Source organism: Vulpes vulpes, chromosome 15 (assembly GCF_048418805.1).
Source record: "Vulpes vulpes isolate BD-2025 chromosome 15, VulVul3, whole genome shotgun sequence".
NCBI lineage: Eukaryota > Metazoa > Chordata > Mammalia > Carnivora > Canidae > Vulpes > Vulpes vulpes.
This window is the reverse complement of record NC_132794.1, coordinates 72,921,449-72,936,229: the sequence shown is the minus strand read 5'-3', so window position 1 is coordinate 72,936,229 and position 14,781 is coordinate 72,921,449. Positions and strand designations below refer to the sequence as shown.

At 37.4% G+C, this 14,781-nt stretch overlaps 1 protein-coding gene across 7 annotated transcripts in view; it reads right to left on the bottom strand.

The window, feature by feature from the left end:
• Nucleotides 1-14,781, bottom strand: part of GLCE (glucuronic acid epimerase) — a 115,670-nt gene that overhangs the window by 22,319 nt on the left and 78,570 nt on the right. Inside the window, exon 2 of one of the 7 annotated variants that reach the window (XM_072738974.1) lies at nt 9,027-9,124. The exons of the other annotated variants lie outside the window; for them this stretch is intronic. The gene's annotated coding sequence lies outside the window, so the exon portion shown is untranslated. The remainder of the gene's footprint in view (nt 1-9,026; nt 9,125-14,781) is intronic. 7 annotated transcript variants of the gene reach the window in all.

Below are 14,781 nucleotides of genomic sequence, written 5' to 3'. Positions count from 1 at the left end.
TATGTATGCAATTTTTTAAAATAATAGACAATTTTGTTTTCCTTCCCATATTTGGGTATTCTGAAATCATAATCCAAATAAAGTAAACATAATTGAGACAACAGAATATGGACTGTGATGCTGTAAACTGGCCAACTCTTTTTATTTTTTATTTTTTATTTATGATAGTCACACAGAGAGAGAGAGAGAGGCACAGACACAGGCAGAGGGAGAAGCAGGCTCCATGCACCGGGAGCCCGACGTGGGATTCGATCCCGGGTCTCCAGGATCTGCCCTGGGCCAAAGGCAGGCGCCAAACCGCTGCGCCACCCAGGGATCCCGGCCAACTCTTTAAAATAGATTTACAGTTTAATTATTGCTGTTAGAAATGTTCCATCTGTTTACTGCTTGATAGACCAAGACTTAAATTACACAAATGGTTAAGTACTTTGCGATAGCTCTAACACAAAAGAGAAATGCCTAATATTTCAAGACCAGCAATGTAAAACAAGTAGTATTGTCACTATGAAGGACAAAATGAGAAGGCAACTTTGCTATCCCATTTTTTAAAAATAACAAAGTTAAAATAATCTATGATACAACTGGCTTACAATGCTTCAAATAAGATTGTATTTCTAGGTAAGCACCCCAAAGAAATTGAGTAGGCGGTATAGAGTACACAGGTATACCTCAGAGATACTGCAGGTTAGGTTCCAGAACACTGCAATAAAGGAAATATCACAATATGACAAGAGTAATTTTTTAGTTTTCCAGTGCTTTTGAGTACACTGTTAATAGACTATTATGCTTAGTTGACTACAATGTAGTCTATTAAGTGTGCAACAGTATTATGTCTAAAAAAACAATGTACAGACCTTAATTAAAAAACACTTTATTGGGCAGCCCAGTGGCTCAGCGGTTTAGTGCTGCCTTTGGCACAGGGCCAGATCCTGGAGACCCGGGATCAAGTCCTGTGTTGGGCTCCCTGCAGGGAGCCTGCTTCTCCTTCTGCCTGTGCCTGTGCCTCTCTCCCTCTCTCTCTGTGGATCTCTCATGATGAAATAAATAAAATCTTAAAAAAAAGACAAAACACTTTATTGCTAAAAAATTCTAATCATCACATAAGCTTTCAAGGAGTTGTAATCTTTGCTGGCGGAGGGTCTTGCCTTGATACTGATGGCTGCTGAGAGATCAGGGTGGTGGATGCTGAAGGTTGGGGTGGCTGTGACAATTTCTTAACATAAGACAACAGTGAAGTTGGCCCTTATCGATTGACTCTTCCTTTCACAAAATGATTTCTCTGCAGCATGGATGGGTTTGAAAGCATTTTACCCAGAGTGGAACTCCTTCCAAAACTGGAGTCAATCTTCTCAAAACCTGCTGCTGCTCTATCAACTAACTTTATGTCTTATTCTAACTCCTTCATTGTCATTTTAACAATCTTCAGAGCATCTTCACCAGAGTAGATTCCATTTCAAGACACTACCTTCTTTGCTCACCCATAAGAAGCAACTCATCAGTTAGTTTTAGCTTGTGATTGTAGCAATTCAGTCCCACCTTCAGATTCCACTTCTAACTCCAGTTCTCTTGCTATTTCCACTACATCTACAATACTTCTTCCGCTGAAGTCTTGAACCTCTCAAAGTCCTCTATGAGGGTTGGAAAACATTTCTTCCAAACTTCTGTTAATGCTGGTATTTTGACCTTCCTCGTGAATGCTCTCAATGCCATTTAGAATACTAAATTCTTTCCAGAAGGTTTTCAATTTACTTTGCCCAGATCCATCAGAGGAATTGCTCTCTATGGCCGCTATAGCCTTATGAAATGTATTTTTTTTTTTTAAGGGAGAGAGTGTGTGTGCTCACGAGGCAGGGCAGAGGCAGAGAGGAAGAATCTTAAGCAGGCTCCATGACCAGCATGGAGACCAATGTAGGGCTCAATGTCACAACCCTAAGATAATGACCTAAGCCAAAATCAAGAGTCAGACACAACCAACTGAGCCACTCAGGTGCTCCTGAAATGTATATCTTAAAGTAATAAGACTGAAAAGTTGAAATTCCCCTTGATCCATGGGCTACAGAAGAGCTGATGTGTTTGCAGGTATGAAAACAATATTAACCTCACTGTACATCTCCATCAGAGCTCTTGGGTTACTAGGTGCATTGTCAGTGAACAGTAATATTTTGAAGGACTCTTTTTCTTCCAAACAGTAGGTCTCAACAGTGGGTTTAAAAATAAAATTCAGTAAATTGTGTTATAAAGAGATGTGTCACCATCTAGGCTTTGTTGTTCCATTTACAGAGCACAGGCAGAGTGCATTTAGCTTAATCTTAAGGGCCCCAGGATTTTCACAATGGTAAATGACTCCTGGCTTCAACTTTAAGTCACCAGCTGCATTAGCCCCTAACCAGTCAGCCAGCCCATCCTTTGAAGCTTTGAGTCCAGGCATGGACTTCTCTCCAGCTATGAAAGTCTGACATGACATCTTCTTCCAATATAAGGCTGTTTCATTCAACGCTGGAAATCTACTGTTTAGTATAACCACCTTCATTAATTACCTTGGCTAGAACTTCTGGATAACTTGCTGCAGCCTTCTGTATCACTGCTTGCTGCTTCACCTTGCATATTTATGTTATGGAGATGGCTTCTTTCCTTACACCTCAGGATCCAACCTCTCCTAGCTTCAAACTTTTCTTTTGCAGCATCGTCACCTCTTAGCTTACGTAGAATTACAGAGAGTTAGGGCCTTGCTCTGGATTAAGCTGTGGCTTAAGGACATGTTGTGGCTGGTTTGATCTTTGATGCAGACCACTAAAACTTTCTCCTATCAGCAATAAGGTTACTCTGCTTTCTTATCACTCGTGTGTTTACTGGAGTAGCACTGTTAATTTCCTTCAAGAACTTTTCCTTTGCATTTACCACTTGGCTGTTTGGCACAAGAGGTCTAGCTTTTGGCCTGTCTCTGCCTTCAACATGAATTTCTTATTGAGCTTAATCATTTCTACCTTTTGATTTAAAAACACAGACATGTGACTCTGAACACGGAGAGGCCATGGCAGGGTTTTAACTGACCTAATTTTGAAATTGTTGTGTTAGGGAATAGGGAGGCCCAAGGACAGGGAGAAAGAATGGCCAGTCCAGGGAGCCAGAACATATGTAACATATAGCAATTAAGTTTGCTGTCTTTTATGGGCACAGTTCATGGACCCCCAGAACAATTACAATAATAACATCAAAGATCACTGATCACAGATCACCATAATAAATTGAAAAAGTTTAAAATATTGTGAGTCACCAAAATGTGACACAGAGACAAGAAGTGAGCAAATACTACTGGAAAAACGATACCCATAGACTTGTTTGACGGACGGTTGACATAAATTTTCAATTTATTAAAAAAAAAGACACAAACTGCAATAGATGTGAATTGCAATAAAACAAAACACCATAAAATGAGGTATGTCTATATTACGTGATTCACATTTTACAGACAAAGGGACTAGGATATAACAGCCCACAAGAGATTCACTTAAAAAGGACAGGGCAAAAGCCAAGATAGGTGGGAACTTAAACATGGTTAAAAATTGTGTTTCTTTATATTTTATGAATGGTGAAACAAACAGGTTTTGTAAATGTTAAGTAATTTATCCTAAGTTACATGATGGTTCAACTTGAAATCTGAACTGACTCCAAACCTTGTGTTCTGATGTGTCATAAAGTATCTTTGAGCAGTTATAGATTGTACTTTAGAAGCTGAATACTATCCTTCCCCAGAATATATTCTAATTTATAACAGGTTACCACCCTGTGAATTGAAGTCAGCGATCAAGGATGTTATTCTAGACAGAGTTGAATTTTGACCATGAATCCATAGTTTGCATAGGTAAAATACAATTTTAGAAAAAGTTACCTATTCTAAAAATTTATTAGTATCTCTGAATGAGGCTACTGGAATTTTTAAATTTTCTTCAAATCTAACAATTATGACATATTAATATTAGAAAAGAATAGAAAGGAGTTGTAATTATGAATATATATACATGTATATGTCATCTAATAAAACTACCTGCTTTCCACATGGGTTAGAATAATTAAGCCCTTGAAAAATAGGATCCTCAGTGGCCCCACATACCCAGCAACAGCTTACAAATGCTTTACAATAACTCATTTTTGCTAATAATTATTGTAATGTACTGGGATAACTTGTCCAAGAAAAACCTTTCTCTAGAGATAGAAATGGAGCTTACTAATAACAGTTTCATCAGTCCATGTTAATTTGAGGCTTTGAAAATAATGTACTGGTGTCTTAAAAACTCCAAGGTGGCAGTATATAAGGAAAGTAACTAGCATTAATATAAGAAATTAAGAATAGGGGCACCCTGGGTGGCTTAGCGGTTTGGCACCACCTTCAGTCCAGGGTATGATCCTGGGGACCCAGGATCGAGTCCTGCATCAGGCTCTCTGTATGGAGCCTGCTTCTCACTCTGCCTGTGTCTCTGCCTCTCTCTCTCTCTGTTTCTCATGAATAAATAAATACAATCTTTAAAAAAAAAACAAAAGAAATTAAGAATATAAGAAAGAAATTTTTTTATTATTTATTTATTTATTTTTTATAAAGTTTATTTATTTTTATTTTTTTTATTTATTTATGATAGGCACACAGTAAGAGAGAGAGAGAGAGGGAGAGACACAGGCAGAGGGAGAAGCAGGCTCCATGCACTGGGAGCCTGACGTGGGATTCGATCCCGAGTCTCCAGGATCGCGCCCTGGGCCAAAGGCAGGCGCCAAACCGCTGCGCCACCCAGGGATCCCAAGAAATTTTTTTTTAAAGATTGTATTTGTTTATTCATGAGACACACAGAGAGGCAGAGACACAGGCAGAGGGAGAAGCAGGGTCCATGCAGGGAACCCAATGTGGGACTCGATCCCGGGTCTCCAGGATCACACCCTGCGCTGAAGGCAGACACTCAACCGCTGAGCCACCCAGGCGTCCCAAGAAAGAAATCTTTAGTAAAAAAAATTTTTGTTCCATGACTATCTTTTTTTATTTTTTAAGATTTATTTACTTGAGAGAGAAAGAGAGAGCAGGAGCAGAGGGGATGGACAGAGAGAGAGGGATTAAATAAAAAACAAAAAATTATTCCATAATTTTTTAAAGATTTTATTTATTTACTTGAGAGAGAGAGCTCAAGAGAGAGCAGGAACAGGGCAGGGAGGGGCAGAGGGAGAGGGAGAAGTAGATTCTTCTCTGAACAGGGAGCCTTAGGGCTCCATCCCAGGACCCTGGTTTTATTACCTGAGCCTAACGCAGACACTTAACTGACTGAGCCACCCAGGTGCCCCCATGACTATCTTCTTATTAGCAGTAACAACTGCCACCAAACCAAAAAAAAAAAAAAAAAAAAAAGAAAAAAATTCCTTTAATATAAATACTTTAACTTTTTTTTTTTTTTTTTTTTTACTTAGTCTTGGATACATATTATCTCTAACTTCAGAATGAAAATTACCTATGGCATCAAAGTTCAAATTATCTACTCAGTTACTCATCACAAATATGCTTTGAAGCAAGTTAAGCCAATACTGCCATTTTATCTGCTATTCTCTTATAAACATATCTATTGCAGAAAAGGAAAAAAACAAACAATAAAAATGAAAAACTTTAAACACAGAGATGAAGGAGAGTCATCTAATGAGGAATACATTAACTGTATAAATAAAAATTCAAAAGAACTTGGGAGTTGGGAGAAGATACACTTGTGGTACTGTACTCTATCTGCAAGGAGACCTGAGACCACCTGGTATTTTCTATTATCCCAGAGTGTAGAAGCTCACAGTTTTTTCCCAATTTTTTTTATTGTGCTAAAATACATGTAATATAAAATTTACCATCTTAATAATTTTTCAGTGTACAGAAAAACAAGTGGTATTAAATATATTTATAATGTTGTGCTATCATCACTACCATTCATTTCCTAACTCTTCACCTTGTAAAACTGAAACTCCCGTGACCATTAAATAACTCTCAGGGATCCCTGGGTGGCTCAGTGGTTTAGCACCCGTCTTCGGCCCAGGGCGTGATCCTGGAGTCCCGGGATCCTGCATCGGGCTCCCTGCCTGGAGCCTGCTTCTCCCTCTGCCTGTGTCTTTACCTCTCTCTCTCTCTCAGGAATAAATAAATAAAATCTTTAAAACAAAAAACCAAAAAATCCCCATTAACTCTCTATTCCTCTCTCCCCATCAGCCCCTGGCAACACCATTCTACTTTCTGTGTCTATGACTTTGGCCACTGTAAGTATCTCATGTAAGTGGAATCATACTATTTGTCTTTTTTTGTAACTAGTCTATTTCACATAGCATGATGGCTTCAAGTTTCATCCATCCATGGTATGGATGTTATATATGTTAGAATTTCTTTAAGACTTAATAATGTTTTATTATATGTACACACATTTTTCTTAGCTATTCATCAGCTGATGGACACTTGGGTTACTTGCACTTCTTGGCTACCGGGAATGCTGCTTCTATAGACATGGGTGTGCAAACATGTTTTCAATTATTTAGGATATATATACCTAAAAGAGTTACTGGAGCATATGGTTAATTCCATTTCTAAGTTTCTGAGGAACCACCATACTGTTTTCCATAATAGCTGTTAACATTATATTCCCACCAAAAGTGCACACAGTTCCAGTTTCTCCACATCCTTGTCAACTTTTGTTTTTTCTTTTTTCTTTAAGATTTTATTTATCTATTCATGAGACACACATACAGAGAGGTGGACTCCCCACAGAGAGCCCGATAGGGACCCTGATCCTGGGATCCCAGGATCATGATCTCAGCCTGAAGGCAGACGCTCAACCACTGAGCCACCCAGGCGTCCCTGTTTGTTTGTTTTTAGATAGTCCCATCCTAATGTGTATGAGGTAGTATCTCATTGTAATTTTGAAGTGCATTTCCTTAATTACTAGTAATGTTGAACATCTTTTCAAGTGCTTATTGGCCAACTACATACACATCTCTTTGGAGAAATGTCTTTTCAAGCGCTTTGCTCATTTAATTGGGTTTTGTTGTTGTTTTTAGGAATTCTCTATATATTTGATATTAGTCCTTTATCAAATATGTGATTTGCAAATACTTTCTGCCATGCTGTGGGCTGCCTTTTTTACTCTGTTGATATTATCTTTTGGTGCACAGAATTTAATTTTTTATGAGGTTTAATTATTTATTTTTTCTTTTGTTGCCCATGCCTTTAGCATCATATTCGAAAAATCACTACCAAATCCAATGTCATGAAGCTTTCATTCTGTTTTCTTCTAAGAATTTCATAGTTTAAGGTCTAACATGTAACTCCTTGATCTATTTAGGAGTTAACTTTTACATGTGGTGTTAGGTAAAGACCAGAACTTCATTCTTTTGCACGTGGATATCCTGTTTTCCCAGCACTGTTTGTTGAAAAAAAAAAAACAAAACTGTCCTTTCCCCCATTGAATGGTCTTGGCACTCTTGTCAAAAATCATCTACCTATACATGCAAGGGTTTATTTCTGGGCTGTCTACTTCATTGGTCTATATGTCTGTCTTTACTCAAATAATGCCCTATTTTGATTATTGTAGTAAGCTTTGAAATTAGGAAGTGTGAGTTTTCCAGTTTTGTTTCTATTTTTAAAAAACTTTATTTATTTATTTATTTATTCATTCATGAGAGACACCGAGAGAGAGACACAGAGAGAGAGAGAAGCAGGCTCCATGCAAGGAGCCCAATGCGGGACTCGAACCCAGGAATCCAGAATCACGCCCTGAGCCAAAGGCAGGCGCTCAACCACTGAGCTATTCAGGCATCCCTGTTCTTTTTAAAGTCTGTTTTAGCTATGTGGGGTCCCTGGAGATTCTACAGGAATTTTAGAATGAGTTTTTCTATTTCTGCAAAAAACATACAGAAATTTTGATAGGGATTGCACTGAATGTGTAGATTACTTTAGATAGTATTGATACCTTAACAATATTAACTCTTTCAATCCACAAACATGGATGGGTTTCCATTTACTCATGTCTTTTTTAATTTGGAAGTTTTTTTTTTTTTTTTTTTTTTTTAATTCATGAGAGATAGAAAGAGAAGCAGAGGGAGAAGTGGGCTCCCACTAAGTGGAAAGCCTGACATGGGACTCAATCTCAGGATCGTGGGATCACAACCTGAGCCCAAGGCAGACACCTGACTGAGTCACCCACCTGCCTGGAAATTCCTATTCTAAACCTACTGGGCCTTCCACCTGACACACTATTTTGTGGAAAAAGTTTAGTACCAATAGGACACCAAAGCCATACATTTTCTAAAATGCAGCCATCACAAACTAGATATAAACAAGGAACATTTCTTTAAATAATTTTAAGAAGTGAAGTACAGATGTTGACTAGTACCAGAATAACCACTTTTCCATACTAGAGGAAAGAAACTGCATAAAAATACAAAATTAATGAAGTAAAAAATGAAAATACTTAATAATTCCAACAGTACCAGTTATTACAAAAAGCTAGTAAACAGATTCATAAATATTTTACTTGATATTACTATGTACATAATTTAGCCTAACATCTGACACTGAAGAAAATACAAAATATTTACATGTGATTCCTTCTCTCAAATGACTTACAATCTTAAAGAGACAAGCTCTGAATGTATGGAAAATTTTATTATTGAAGAAAAAATTTTATTTGAAAGGGTGTTAAAAATAAATACAATCACTGAATTTGCAAATCTAAAAGTAATGTGGCAGGAAGTTAGGTAAGGGAAAGATGCTTGAAAGAGACATATGAAGGGTGCCTGGGTGACTCAGTGGGTTAAGCATCTGCCTTCAGTTCAGGCCACAATCCTGAGGTCTTGGGATCGAGTCCCACACCAGGGTCCTGGCTCAGTGGGGTCTGCCCTTGCCCCCTGCTCATGCTCTCTCTCTCTCTCTCTCTCTCTCATATAAAGATAAAATCTTAAAAACAAAAAAAAGAGAGATGCATGGAAGAACATATACCGAAGCAGAACATAGATAATATACTTACAGCTATGGATTTCCACATGTATTGTGCAAAGTGCTTTTATATTCATTTCTTCATTTAATTCCTCCAACAATCCAATGAAATGGGCAGGAAAATGAGTGCTATTTTACAAAAGAGAAAACTGAGGCTCAGCAATATTAAGCAGGTCGTCAAAATTCTTAAGGTGGAGCCAAGCACAGAACCTAGGTCTTCCGAATCAAGCTCTATTTTACCAGTGATTTCCAAACCCAGCATATCAGCCTCTGGGGTGGGAACAGATGTTTCAAGATCTTCACAGGATTCTGATGATTAATTAGGTTTGGGCACCTATATACTATATCAGCAGTTTGAGTTTTATCCGGCATCAGAATTATCTAGAAGGCTTGTTCAAAAACAGATTGGTAGGTCCCACTTCCATGATTTGATTCACTAAATCTGGGTGGGTACAATAATCTGCCTGTCTAAATAGTCCAGGGGAGAAATCTACGTTGCTGGGCCACACTCTGAGGATCATTGTAATATACTACATGCATTAAATTTATTTAACTAGTAGGTACTATTTGCAAATGATGAAATAAGTGTGCTGCCCAAACTCAGAACAATTTTAGGCAATTGTGAAGATTAAGAGCATTAGGACACTAATTTTTGCAGAGTAATTAGTCCATACTCCAGTGAGAATGACTTCAGTTAATGTCCTTCCTTTCTAAAACTGACAAAGCAGTGATTCAAAAGCTATCTAAACCTGAAGCATAAAGTCATACTTGGAAAAATGTTCCAAATTCTGGCATTTGCTTGTATATTGAAGAATTTCTCAGTCAGCTTGCATATGTTTTGAAATAATTCTTTCAGAAGGGTAGCTGCATGGTTTATACTTTGAAGCTTTGCAGAATTGAAAAGGTATGTTGCTTCTTGGCTGCTAAGTCGGCTGGATAAAGAATCTGGTGGTTCAAACTGTCCATAGAACTCTCTAAACAATGCTCAACTGTCTCCTGATGTTTAACTGTAAGAACAATCTAAGGCTAGGAGGCTGCCTTACTTTATATTTGTTTGTTTTCTTCTTTGCCTGGATGCCTGGTCATTATTGTTATTATTTTTAACAAGGAGAAGTACAAAGTTTCACCAGGACAGGTTTAGTTGTTAGTTTCTTTTTATTAAATTCTCTTGGTATTTGGCAACAGGACTGTTTGAATTATAGACTCAGATCATCCTTAAGCTCAGGAAAATGTTTTTCCTATAGTGTGCTTAATAACTGCTCCTGTTCAATTTGTTTTGATCTCTTGCAGAATGTCAATTATCTACATGTTGGATGTCTTTTACCCTATCCTTTATTATGTTTATCACCTGTTCTTCATGTTTTCTTTGTCCATCCCATTTCCCCTTTGCCTTTGCATTCTGGGAGAGCTTCTCAAACTTGTTTTCAGTGATATCATTGAGTCAATTTTCTCAACTTTCTAATCAATTTTTTCCAGTGCACAATTTAATTTGGATACCGCATATTTAGTTACTATTCTATGGCTTTTTTAAAAAAAGATTTTATTTATTCATGAGGGACACACAGAGAGAGGCAGCAGAGACACAGGCAGAGGGAGAAGCAGGCTCCATACAGGGAACCCGATGTGGGACTCGATCCCGGGACCACGGGACCACGCCGTGGGCTGAAGGCAAGCTCTAAGCCACTGAGCCACCCAGGCATCCCTATTCTGTGGCTTTTTATTTGGATACTGCATTTTAGTTTCTAACCTATTGTTTCTTATTTTATCCAATACCCTTTTAATTTATGCCTCCCCATTAGCCACCCTCCTTTCATCTCAGTCTACTGTCTGTGACTCATTTTCCATGTCTTACTCCAAAGAATCCGCAGGTTTTTTTGTTTTTTGTTTTTTGTTTTAGTCTGCAAGCATAAAAAAAAAAATGCTTTGTGAAATTTCTGTTATTGAAGTAACCTGTAATATCAAGGGTATGTTTTTGTCCTGTATGGAGTGCTACGTTCTTATTTCTTAGTGGTTGCAGGATCTTATCTCAGATTCCATTCCCAGGTATCTCCTGTAAACTGGCAGTAAGATCTATAACTTGCTATAAAAAGTAGGGCTTGATTCTTCAGCAAGGATACTTCATGGTAGAGGCATGAACCTTCATTAGGAAGCATATAACGTTTGACAGTCTTTCTTTTTGTTATGCTAGGATTAATCTGTATGTTCATGTGCTGTCAGCCCAATCCAATATTATAAAGTTCCCCATTAGCAGTCCATCTACTAGTTTTAGCAATCACTGATGACTGTTTCATTAGGGGTTGTGAAATGGTGATATTTTATCAGCCCTTCTTAATGTATTAGCTGACATATTTCTGTCAAGAAAATCTTGGCCCTTCTTTACTAACGATCTGATAATCCTGAGGCATATAGTCTGCACAGGAAAGACAAAATTAATGCCTGAATCTTTCCTTTTATTTACCAGTTAAAAACAATGAATTGACCCCCTAGTAACTTCCAAAAATAAACAAGTTTTTTTTAAAGTAATATATGAATGAACTCATGAATTTTAGATGTTTAATGTGTTTCAATCCATTGCAGTTATAACTTTTTGATGCTCAAATTATCCCACCTTTATTTAGTCAGTTCAAATCTTTTCAAGTTGGCTCCTAAGTCCTTGTGACACAACCCAAGTAGCTTCTGATAGCCTTTTTGCTTTTTTGTATGACAGGCTATGCCAGGCTCATCATGTATGTTTCTTGCCGAAGTCACAGCCCTTCTTCAAAGAGTTCTAGTTCTTATAGTGGGAATATCTCTATTATTTCTGATAGAATTTCTTGACATTTCCGTATTTCAGCCCCTTCCGTATTTCACCTCCCCTTTTCCATACTTTGGTGCTGGTGTACTATTTTTTAAAGATATATTTAGGCATTTCCAAACTGAGTAGATGCTGGGTTAGAGGGAGTCAGATGCTTGCACCCAGACAGCTATCTGATTGTAAGGATTAGGTTCTGCTACTAGTAATAGAAACTAGAAATAAAATAAAATAAAATAAAATAAATCCTTGTATGCTTCCAGCCATTGTTATTTTTCACTCATGTAGAAGAACTCGAAGTAGGTGATCTGGAACTAATATGCAGCTACATTATCAAGAACCTACGCATTTTGTCTTTCCACACCACATTATGGCCCAAAGACAGTGACTTACATCTCACCCACCGTGGCTGTGTTATAGCCCAGAAAGAAGAGGAAAGGCAGAAGGGCAAAAAGAGTATATATCTCTTAGTTGAATGTCTTACCCACTTACAGAAAGTACTCCATAAATATTAAATTGGAAAGAGCCTTATTCAATAACAGTGTTTATGGTTGTATACATTTTCAATCTTATCTACTGGATGTATGACCTACATGGCAATCAGTCTTCCCACGGTCTACAGCTTGTGCTAAAAATTATCACTAGCAATCACTTATGGGTAGGTCAACCCTGCCTCATCTATTCTTAAACCTTCATGAGACATACTTAGCCTTAAAAAACAAACCAGCAAACACCAAATTATATTTGAATAATAAAGGAAGTTTGTTTTTGAGGATATAGGGGGCAAGCTAACAGGGAAAGGAAATATTTAAAGAGTAGTTATATGCCAGGTGCTATACATATTTCAGTTACTGAAATCAAACCCTAAGAAGGAGTTCTTGTTATCACTAGCACATAGTAGAGGAAACTGAGTAGTTTTTAACTTTGATGAAGAAAACCTATTAGCAAGCACATAGTGGGATTTAAACCTAGATATACCTGGCTTCAAAGTGTTAGGTTCTTCATATCATACCACAATAGCATATTATCTGGCTCCAAATCACTATTTACTCTTTCACCAACTAGATTAAGAGCAGAATGATTTGTCCTTGATTTGTGCAGACATCTTAAACTACTGGCACTGTACAGCAGCTTCTGAAACTAAAATTTATTTCTGAAAAGAGGTTCTAAAATGTATTCAGCTTAATTCTAACATTGAAAGCAATAATATAAAGAACTAGGACAGAAATGTTTTTTAAGGAGCAAAGAGCAGCTTTTGTATACAGAAAAGCTGAACAGTTGTAGTGTAGCTAAAACGTTCTTTGAAGTATTGTATAATATTTAACTAGAAAAATTCTGCTTCTTCTGAGCAATGTGTCAAACTAAGCATATGTTATGTAAATAAATCAGTTCAGAAAGGAGTCCTAGGCTTCTCCAGCTGTGTAGCATTTCTCCCCTCATTAGGAAAGCAAGAGAAAGAAAACCTAATGATGTGTTTACTCTGCATGGTTCAAGCATAGGGGGATTTTACAGTATGGCCTTGTAGAACTATCCTAGGAAGTTCTACAGAATAGCTGCTGATAATAACTTTACCAAGTTTGGTGCAATCCTGCAAAACCAGAATGACAGAAGAGGGAAAGTTCATCAAGCTGCTTGCTTATAGCAATTTTAAATAATCATAAAGTATAGTGTCTAGGGCATGCAGAAACTATGTGGAAGAAACCATATGTGGGCACTGATCTCAGATGATTTTTAAATATGAGTAAATACTGGGGTAGTTGTAACACAGAAGTAGTAGAATGCAGCGTTGAGCTACTTCACAAGCAATACAGAATGTATCACACTGGAAAAAAGGATTGAGGGAATGTGCTAACAGGAACCATGTGAGACCAATCTGCCAAGTTGTTGGACTACACTGTGAATTCTATTTGCTAGCTGAGTTAGGGTTTTTCTAATATTTATAATAAAAAGAAACATCTAATGTACTAGCCTTCTGACATTATATAATCTTTTGCAATCAAAAAGACATGGGTGGGGTTGCCTGGGTGGCACAGTCCGCTGAGCATCTGACTCTTGGTTTTGGCTCAGGTCATGATTGATCTCAGGGTCATGAGATCAAGCTGGGCTCCATATTCAGTCTACTTGAGGACTTTCTCCCTCTGTCCCCACCCTCTGCTCATATTCTTGTGCTCTCTCTTGCTCTCTCTCAAATAAATAAATCTATATATTTTTTAAAAAGACATAAGATTAGCATCCACATTTTAGATTTCTCTTAAGTAGTCAACAGAATTGCAGGACAGGAGACAAAGAGGGACCTTTATAAGAAGGGAAGGAGAGTAAGTGACTGGCAGTTTTGAGTCCTTATTAATATAATTACACTTAATTCCCACAACTACAAAAGTGGGCATTACCTTCATTTTTGAGATAAGGGAAGTGGTATGGAACCAACTGTTGAAGCACCCACCCACTTACTGGCTTTGCTACAACTACCAGTTACTTCTGTGAATTGTAGTTTCCTCTGCAGTGGAATACAACTGGTACTAATCTACCACATAGGTACCTCTTAGGGTGTCTTGAGGACTGAATGAGCTAATGTATGTATCTAAAAAATATGGAAACCTTAGTTCCATCTTCTTTCTTCCAGAGTAGTTACTAATTTGTTCAAAGTCACAATTTATCCAAAATCTAATAAAAGACACAGCTGAAAACTGAAACCAGGTTAAAGGACTAGAAATCAATTTTCTCTTAGTCCAGTGTTTGCCATTTTACTACATTTTTACTGTACTTTATCTTGTACCATTTATCTTCACACTACTATGGGTATACTAAATTAAAAAAAAAAATGTCCCAAACATCAGAGTAACCTCCCAAATTTTGAAAACACTCAACTTTTATCATTCCCTAATTCTAATAGAGGGCTCAAAGCTCCCCAATGAAGTATCTCATATTTTACATTATCTAAAACTAAGGAATCTATGAACTAGTCATCTAAGAGAATGCCACGTCACTCAAGATA